The sequence below is a fragment of the Sapajus apella genome, unplaced genomic scaffold (genome assembly GCF_009761245.1).
Source record: "Sapajus apella isolate SASKATOON/1434 unplaced genomic scaffold, GSC_monkey_1.0 scaffold39, whole genome shotgun sequence".
NCBI lineage: Eukaryota > Metazoa > Chordata > Mammalia > Primates > Cebidae > Sapajus > Sapajus apella.
Window position 1 is genome coordinate 10,042,622 of NW_022436979.1, and position 10,925 is coordinate 10,053,546.

Genomic DNA, 10,925 nt, shown 5'->3' on the forward strand with positions numbered 1-10,925 from the left:
AGAAGTATATTTGAAATGTGATAGATAACAGTAGCTCTTGAGATGGAATTAGATATGCGAAAAGATAATTTATGTTGCTTTTATTAAGGGAATTATTAAATTATTTCTTTATACCCAAGGTTTGTTGCCTAGTGGCGATGCACCATAGCAAGATTCTGGATGAGGTGAGCCTTTCTATTGTGAAAGGGATGATGGAGGGGAAGGACCCCAAGCTTAGGCGCATTATCAGCCAGATCACTTTAGAAGTACGTGTAGAGCAGAGCTGATTTCCGTACAGCTCACAGCTCCCTGTTGCCACGCACAGAGTTCTGTGTTCCTTCTAATCGAAGACCACTGCTATAGTATACACACCTAAGATTGGAAATTTCTAAGTCTTCTGGAATTCACACCAACATCTGTACTCTCTATCACCAAACTTCCCCAAAGTGTTTTTTCCAAGTGTGAGTTCTTTTTGCCTAAATTTGGGTTCGCAGACTTCTGTTTTTGCCAACCTGGTGACTATCCAGTGGTATCTTATTTTGGTTGTAATTTATATCTCTCTGTTTACTAAAATGATAAACTTCTATTCATGTTTATTGTTCATTTGAATTTCTTCTGCAAGGTGCCTGTTCAAGTTTTGCCCGTTTTCCATTTGTCTTACTTCTTTGTAGGATTTCATTATATACTCTCAGCTTTAGTCTTCCAGCTTACCCTTTCACTTTTTCATGGTGCCTTTTGATAAATCAAGGTTCTCAATATAATCAAATTTATCAGACTTTTCTTTCATTGAATCATGCTCTTTTAATGATTCTCCCAGCTTCTGTGGTGTTATGAAACAGAAAGTTCTCTCAGTTTTGAAGTCAGCAGTATCTGGATTTGGATTCTGGTGTGGCCGCTTTCTAGTTATGTGAAATTGGGTAAGCAATGCTACTGGAGTGAATTGTCTAAGCCTCATGTTTGATTATTAATTGTTTGTGCCTGGCATTATAATGTGTGCTTTGCATATATTAAACTCACTCAATGCTCACAACAACCCTATGAGGTAGATACTATTGTCATTTGCATTTTAAAGGAGAAGAAGCTCAAATAAAGATAGGTAACTTGCTCCAGGTCAGTCTGGTAGGTAGTGGTAAAGCCAATATTCAAAGTCTTGCATCTGCACCAGATCCTGAACTTTCCTCCATACAGACTATGCTTCGTTTTCAGAAACATGGGAATGAGCATACCTTTCTTTTAGAATTTCTGTAAGCAAAAAATGTGCATGGGAAAGGACCTCCCAGCATTTTTGCTATGTAGCAGATTTTTGTAATTTCTGTGAAACACAGGGGAGTTGAAGAAACAGAACTGAACAGAACACAAACATTAAAGTCTCTTTGCAAAGTCATGTATTTTTTTTAACAGATAATTGTAGAGCAAATTGAATAGTTCTTTTACCTTATGCAAAAACTATGAATCTTTCTTCAGTGTTTTTAAATTAATGTAAGAGACAAATGTTCTCTGAACAACATACTTAGTATTTTTCTGATAAGAATGGGAAAAAAACTATTTCTTTTTTTTTTTTTTTTTTGAGACGGAGTTTCACTCTTGTTACCCAGGCTGGAGTGCAATGGCGCGATCTCGGCTCACCGCAACCTCCGCCTCCTGGGTTCAGGCAATTCTCCTGCCTCAGCCTCCTGAGTAGCTGGGATTACAGGCACGCGCCACCATGCCCAGCTAATTTTTTGTATTTTTAGTAGAGACGGGGTTTCACCATGTTGACCAGGATGGTTTCGATCTCTTGACCTCGTGATCCACCCGCCTCGGCCTCCCTAAGTACTGGGATTACAGGCTTGAGCCACCGCGCCCGGCCGAAAAAAACTATTTCTTAGCTCAATCATGCAGATTAATTTCTTAATAATCTTCAAAAATATAGGAAAATATATCCTCATTTTAACTATGTGGCCTAAAAAGGGCCAGAGGAAACAAATAATAAAGCTTTGAATGGAAGTTGCCAGACAATAAAGATAAGTTTATTCTGGATATTGCAACAGGGAGAATTTTAATTTCTGCAGCAGAATATGTCAAATCAATTAAGGAGGCCTTGGGTTTTATAGAGGCAGGTAAACAAGGGAGTCAAGGGGAAATATAGAGACATTCAGTTCAGTTCAGTTCTTGGATATGTCAAGGAAGGTGGTTCCTTAAAGTTAACTGTTTCTCAGAACATAAAAGTTGGATTTCTTTTTTCTTTTTTTTACCATTGCTTTTTCCTGGGAGCACAGGGCTCTGGAAATTTTCAACATTGTCACTGCTATTAGAAAAGCTAAGAAAAATGCAGAATCCTCTACTGTACAGCAAGTCTGTGGGTCAGCAACCAGGCAATCACAATGATCAGAGCAAATGTGTAACAAACCTGATCAGGAGCCTAATCCTCCAAAGAGATGAGGAACCCCTAGTCTAAAATGATTTATCACTTTAACTTAAAGATCGATAGTTCACTGACCACCGACCAGCTCTTTGCACTGGATTGTAAATCAAGAAATTCATCGGAGATCCAAGATGGCCGTTTAGGAACAGCTCAGGATTGCAGCTCCCAGTGAAAGCGCAGAGGGTGAGTGGACGCCGCGTTTTTATTGCCCACAGACTAGGAAATTCCCGGGCAGAGGTGCTCCACGCTCGCCAGCGCGGCTGTTGTGGCCAGCGCTGCTGTGCCGGCCAGCGTCGGCCGGCGCCGACCAGCGCCTCTGCTCTGCCCCGCGCGGCTGCTTTGTCGGCGCCCCGGAGCCGCGGTTCTCCATACAAAATACACCGGTCCGGGTGCCCTTTTGGCTGGCGATTGGAGCCACGGGAAGTCGCCCATACGCTGGTTCAAAAAGGGGACTGAGCAGAGAACCAGGACAGTAGATTCCAGGGCAAAAAAAAAAAAGAAAAAAAAGCGCCACAAACCTCAGTGCCGCTGTTTAAGCCAGCGCAGTGAGTGGCCGCAGGGGAAAACAAACAGACCCCGGCGCCTCTTCAACAGGCGACTGGAACACCAACTTAAAAAAGTCTCTGAGGCAGGGAGCCAGGCGATCAGGCTCGGCTGGCCCCACCCCCATAAAAGAACAGCAACCAGAAACTCTGGATTGAGAATTTCACAGCGAGCGCAGCTGAACCCGGGACGGTCCAGCTCTGTGGGGGAGGGGCGTCCGCCATTACCGAGGCAGCCCGCCGTTGCCAAGGCAAACCGCCATTGCTGAGGCAGCCCGCCGTTGCCAAGGCAACACGCCACAGCAGAGACTCCGCCCCAACAGAGGCGGGCCACCATCGCCAAAGCAGTTCTAACTACACCCATATAAACAGGACTGCAGGGAAGTTCACTCGGCAGCGGGGCGCAGCCCACAGCAGCTCAGCAAAGCTGCTATAGGCCGACAGTGACTAGGCTGCCTCCTTGCTGGGCTGGGCAGGTCTGAAGGAAAAAAAGAAAAAAAAAAAAAAAAAGAGGGCAGCAGCATAACGGAAACTCATAAATAAAGCCCTAAATCCCTGGGACAGAGCACCTGGGAACAAAAAGCAGTTTATGAGTTCTGCTGCAGCAGATCTAAAAGTACCTGCCCAGCAGCTCTGAATGAACAACAACAGAGCTCACAGCTCACCATCTGAGCTCCTATAAAGAAAAGACCGTCTCCTCAAGCAGCTCCCTGACCCCTATATATCCAAAAAGACACCTCATAGAGGAGAGATCAGATTGACACTAGGGGGGTATCCTTCTGGGACAAAGATAGAAGAAGAAGAAAACTGGTAACAACCCTTGCTGTTCAACAGCTGCTGCAGGTGAACCCCAGGCAAGCAGGGCCTGGAGTGAACCTCAGCAGACCTACAGCAGAGGGGCCAGACTGTCAGAAGGAAAACCAAGAAACAGAAATAACCTCATCATCAACAAACAGAACGTCAATCTGAAAGATTTGAGACCCAATCTGAAAGCCAGCAACTACAAAGTCGACTGGTGGATAAATCCTTAAGGATGGGAAGAAACCGGCGCAAAAAGGATGAAAACACCCGAAACCAGAACACCTCTCCTCCTAAAAGGGATCACAACTCCTCACCAGCAAGGGAACAAGGTTGGATGGAGAATGAGTGTGATGAAATGACAGAATCAGAATTCAGAAGGTGGGTAGTAAGAAACTTCTGTGAACTTAAAGAACATGTTCTAACCAAATGCAAAGAAACTAAGAACCTTGAAAAAAGATTTGACGAAATGCTAACAAGAATGGACAATATAGAAAGGAATATAAGTGAATTGATGGAGCTGAAAACTGCAACACGAGAACTTCGTGAAGCATGCACAAGTATCAACAGCCGACTTGACCAAGCAGAAGAAAGGATATCAGAGGTCGAAGATCAACTCAATGAAATAAAACGGGAAGGCAAGACAGGAGAAAAAAGGGTAAAAAGGAATGAACAAAGTCTCCAAGAAATGTGGGACTATGTGAAAAGACCTAATCTACGTTTGATAGGCGTACCCGAATGCGACGAAGAGAATGAATCCAAGCTGGAAAATACTCTTCAGGATATTATCCAGGAAAACTTCCCCAACCTAGCAAGGCAGGCAAACATTCAAGTCCAGGAAATACAGAGAACACCACAAAGATATTCGTCAAGAAGAGCAACACCAAGGCACATAATCGTCAGATTCACCAGGGTCGAAATGAAGGAGAAAATACTAAGGGCAGCCAGAGAGAAAGGTCGGGTTACCCACAAAGGGAAGCCCATCAGACTCACAGCAGATCTCTCAGCAGAAACCCTACAAGCCAGAAGAGAATGGGGGCCAATATTCAACATCCTTAAAGAAAAGAACTTTCAACCCAGAATCTCCTATCCAGCCAAACTAAGCTTCATAAGTGAAGGAAAAATAAAATCCTTTGGGAACATGCAAGTACTCAGATTTCGTCACCACCAGGCCAGCTCTACAAGAGCTCCTGAAAGAGGCTCTACACATATAAGGGAACAACAAGTACCAGCTCAACTAAAGGGCAAAACTGCCAGCTAGCACCAAAATGGCAGTATCAAATTCACACATAACAATATTAACCCTAAATGTAAATGGACTAAATGCCCCAATCAAAAGACACAGACTGACAAATTTGATAAAAAGACAAAACCCATCGGTGTGCTGTATCCAGGAAACCCATCTCACATGCAAGGATACACAAAGGCTCAAAATAAAGGGATGGAGGAAGATTTACCAAGCAAATGGAGAGCAAAAAAAAGCAGGAGTTGCAATTCTCATCTCTGATAAATTAGACTTTAAAGCAACAAAGATCATAAGAGACAAAGAGGGACATTACATAATGGTAAAAGGATCAATGCAACAAGAAGAGCTAACGATCCTAAATATATACGCACCCAATATAGGAGCACCCAGATACATAAGGCAAGTTCTTAATGACTTACAAAGGGACTTAGACTCCCACACAATAATAGTGGGAGACTGTAACACCCCATTGTCAACATTAGACAGATCAACCAGACAGAAAATTAACAAGGATATCCAGGACTTGAACTCAGACCTGGACCAAGCAAACCTAATAGACATTTACAGAACTCTCCACCCCAAATCCACAGAATATACATTCTTCTCAGCACCACATCACACCTACTCTAAAATTGACCACATAATTGGGAGTAAATCACTCCTCAGCAAATGCAAAAGAACGGAAATCGTAACAAACAGTCTCTCAGACCACAGTGCAATCAAGTTAGAACTCAGAATTCAAAAACTAACTCAGAACCGCACAGCTTCATGGAAACTGAACAACTTGCTCTTGAATGTTGACTGGATAAACAATGAAATGAAGGCAGAAATAAAGATGTTCTTCGAAACCAACGAGAATGAAGACACAACATACCAAAATCTCTGGGACACATTTAAAGCAGTATCTAGAGGAAAATATATAGCAATAAGTGCCCACATGAGAAGCAAGGAGAGATCAAAAATTGACACCCTATCGTCAAAACTGAAAGAGCTAGAGGAGCAAGATCAAAAAAACTCAAAGTCTAGCAGAAGACAAGAAATAGCTAAGATCAGAGCAGAACTGAAGGAGATAGAGACACAAAAAACCCTTCAAAAAATCAATAAATCCAGGAGCTGGTTTTTTGAAAAGATCAACAAAATAGACAGACCACTAGCCAGATTAATAAAAAAGAAAAGAGAGAATAACCAAATTGATGCAATAAAAAACGATAAAGGTGATATCACCACAGATTCCACAGAAATTCAAACCATCATCAGAGATTATTACAAACAACTCTATGCACACAAACTAATAAACCTGGAAGAAATGGATAAATTCCTGGACACTTGCCTCCTGCCAAGCCTAAACCAGGAAGAAGCCGAAACCCTGAACAGACCCATAACAAGGTCTGAAGTTGAGGCAGCAATTAAGAGCTTACCACCCAAAAAAAGCCCAGGTCCAGATGGGTTCACAGCTGAATTCTACCAGACATACAAAGAGGAGCTGGTACCATTTCTTCTGAAACTATTCCAAACAATACAAAAAGAGGGAATTCTTCCCAAATCATTTTATGAGACCAACATCATCCTGATTCCAAAACCTGGCAGAGACTCAACAAGAAAAGAAAACTTCAGGCCAATATCCATGATGAACATAGATGCAAAAATCTTCAATAAAATACTGACAAGCCGATTGCAAGAGCACATCAAAAAGCTTATCCACCATGATCAAGTAGGCTTCATCCCGGGGATGCAAGGCTGGTTCAACATACGCAAGTCTATAAACGTAATTCACCACATAAACAGAACCAAAGACAAAAACCACATGATTATCTCAATTGATGCAGAGAAGGCCTTTGACAAAATTCAACAGCCCTTTATGCTAAAAACACTCAGTAAGCTAGGTATCAATGGAACGTATCTCAAAATAATAAAAGCTATTTATGACAAACCAACAGCCAATATCATACTGAATGGGCAAAAACTGGAAGCATTCCCCTTGAAATGTGGCACCAGACAAGGATGCCTGCTCTCACCACTGCTATTCAATATAGTATTAGAAGTTCTAGCCAGAGCAATCAGGCAAGAAAAAGAAATAAAGGGCATTCAAATAGGAAAGGAGGAAGTCAAATTGTCTCTATTTGCAGACGACATGATTGTATATCTAGAAGACCCCATCGTCTCAGCCCCAAACCTCCTGAAACTGATAAGCAAGTTCAGCAAAGTCTCAGGATACAAAATCAATGGGCAAAAATCACATGCATTCCTATACACCAGTAACAGACTTAAAGAGAGCCAAATCAAGAACAAACTTCCATTCACAATTGCCACAAAGAGAATAAAATACCTAGGAATACAACTAACAAGGAATGTAAAGGACCTCTTCAAGGAGAACTACAAGCCACTGCTCAACGAAATAAGAGAGGACACAAACAGATGGAGAAACATTCCATGTTCATGGTTAGGAAGAATCAATATCGTGAAAATGGCCATACTGCCCAAAGTAATTTACAGATTCAATGCTATCCCCATCAAGCTACCAATGACCTTCTTCGCAGAACTGGAAAAAACCACCTTAAACTTCATATGGAACCAAAAGAGAGCCCGCATAGCCAAGTCAATTCTAAGCAAAAAGAACAAAGCGGGGGGCATCACACTACCAGACTTCAAACTATACTACAAGGCTACAGTAATCAAAACAGCATGGTACTGGTACCAAAACAGAGATATAGACCAATGGAACAGAACAGAGGTCTCGAAGGCAACACAACATATCTACAACCATCTGATCTTTGACAAACCAGACAAAAACAAGCAATGGGGAAAGGATTCCCTGTTCAATAAATGGTGTTGGGAAAGCTGGCTAGCCATGTGCAGAAAGCAGAAACTGGACCCCTTCCTGACACCTTACACTAAAATTAACTCCAGATGGATTAAAGACTTAAACATAAGACCTAACACCATAAAAACCCTAGAAGAAAATCTAGGCAAAACCATTCAGGACGTAGGTGTAGGCAAGGACTTCATGACCAAAACGCCAAACGCATTGACAACAAAAGCCAAAATAGACAAATGGGACCTAATCAAACTCCACAGCTTCTGCACAGCAAAAGAAACAATCATTAGAGTGAATCGGCAACCAACAGATTGGGAAAAAATTTTTGCAGTTTACCCATCTGACAAAGGGCTGATATCCGTAATTTACAAAGAACTAAAGCAGATTTACAAGAAAAAAACTAACAAGCCCATTCAAAAGTGGGCAAAGGATATGAACAGACACTTCTCAAAAGAAGACATACGTGAGGCCAACAAACATATGAAAAAATGCTCATCATCACTGGTCATCAGAGAAATGCAAATCAAAACTACACTGAGATACCATCTCACGCCGGTTAGAATGGCGATCATTAAAAAATCTGGAGACAACAGATGCTGGAGAGGATGTGGAGAAATAGGAACACTTTTGCACTGTTGGTGGGAGTGTAAATTAGTGCAACCATTGTGGAAGACAGTGTGGCGATTCCTCAAGGACCTAGAAATAGAAATTCCATTTGACCCAGCAATCCCATTACTGGGTATATATCCAAAGGATTACAAATCGTTCTACTATAAGGACACGTGTACACGAATGTTCATTGCAGCACTGTTTACAATAGCAAAGACCTGGAACCAACCCAAATGCCCATCGACGATAGACTGGATAGGGAAAATGTGGCACATATACACCATGGAATATTATGCAGCCATCAGAAACGATGAGTTTGGGTCCTTTGTAGGGACATGGATGAACCTGGAAACCATCATTCTCAGCAAACTGACAGAAGAGCAGAAGATCAAACACCGCATGTTCTCACTCATAGGCGGGTGTTGAACAATGAGAACACATGGACACAGGGAGGGGAGCACTACACACTGGGGTCAGTTGGGGGGAAATAGGGGAGGGAGGGTGGGGGGTGGGAAGCTGGGGAGAGATAGCAAGGGGAGAAATGCCAGATGTAGGTGATGGGGAGGAAGGCAGCAAATCACACTGCCACGTGTGTTCCTATGCAACAATTTTGCATGTTCTTCACATGTACCCCAAAATATAAAATGCAATAAAATAAATAAATGGGGAAAAAAAAAAAAAAAAAGATATCACTCATCTTTAGTTAAATTTATGTTTAGTTACCTTACAGAACTTGTCATTATTTGAAACAATGTTTAATTTTTAATTATATTGTAATTGATTATTTCACATGGAGAGAACTATTCAATTTTTGTTTATTGAGGTTTTATCCAACAACGTTTCTGAATTCTCCAGTCAAAAAAAAAAAAAAAAAAAAAAAAAAAAAAAAAAAAGAATTTCAATTAAATATTTGTTCAGCATCTTTTTTTTTTCCTAGCAAATTCTTCATTTTAATTTTAATTTGAAATCAGTGCATTATATTTATAACTCCATTGGTCATTTGTCTACTTAACAGTCTTTGATGATCCTTTCCAACAGTGAAATGATCTTATAAGACCATTTACAGGTTCTAAGATTTTTCCTTTCTCTACCCATCCCTACTAATTAGAAATACATTTCTGGGAAGTAATCTAACAGTAATTTCAGTTTTGAAAAGGGTGTTGGATGGTAAGGAGACTATATTATTTAAAGGCCTTTATTGATCCTTTCACAGACTTACTGGAATTTGAAAACTAGCACAAAGAAGTCCCCTGTACCCTACACCCAGTTCTCCCTCATGGTGACATCTTACATAACTATAGTTCAGTATTAAAACTGAGAAATTGACATTGGTACAGTTCACAGTCTATTCAGATTTCATCCACTTACATTGTTCACTTGTGTGTTAGTATCTTTAATGGCCCAGACACTGCTTATACTCTGGCATGGAGTGTGGTAATACAGACAGTTCTTCAAAACACTTTACACTTTCTTGGGAGGTTTTTTGTTTTTGTTTTGTAGTGTGGCCTCGATTCTCAGCCCTGCCTTTAAAATCTCTTCACTTGTCTTAGAGAGTCAAGCGTTAAAGTATTGCAGCTGCAGTGATTATTAATTAAAGAATAAATATATTAAAGTAGGTTGAGGCAGGGGGATAACATGTTACTTGTCACCTTGAACCAGCTAGTTAGAATTCTCCTGATGAATGCAAGGCCTAGGAAGCTTAAGTCCTAGATGGCTGAGAATCGTTGTTCTGAGTGAAAACACTAAGGAACATCACTGCCTGGCTGGAATTGCTAAATTTGGCCAGGGGGGATCTATCTGTTCAAATTTAAGTCTCTGGGTTGGTCATTTCCCTTCTAGCAAAGAAGATCTATTCTTTAAGAGGTATAAGATCTCCAGGAAAACCTGTGAAAGATCTGTCAGTATCTTTTGTAATTTCATAACACACTCATAACACACACAAAATTACAATTAAAGTTTCACAAAAATACACTTATGGGCATATGCTTATTTATTCTTTAATAGTATTTCTTAAAAAGTGGTGGTCATTACCTGGTAAATCAGTTTCACCATCCCTTGTTCAAAAGAGAAGTCAGTTCAAATAGTAATGAGTTGTCAGGTTGGTACAAAAGTAATTGCAATTTTTGCCATTAAAAGTAATGATAGTAAGAGCCTAAAAGTTTTCATAAGAAGAGCTACAATTTCCTGGTCTCCTATTATATGGTAGGTTGTTTTCCATGAAAACGACCAGTCACAACGTTCTTGGGAATCGTTCATTATTCAACACATAGCTATTGCGCTACGCATTGTTGTAGTTGACAGACTAGTGACCAAAGCAGGAAAAAAAAAATTCTCTAATGGAACTTACAGTCTAGTATGGAGCACATCTAACAGACACATGAGAAAGTAAAGCATGTTTCATGTCGTAGGATGTAGGTGCTATGAAGAGAAATAATCAGGGAAGGGAGAGAAGGAGTGCTGGGTTGCTAGTTTGAGGAAGGTGGTCATGGTAGCCTTTTGTCACAAGGTGATAGCTGAAGAATGTGAGAGAGA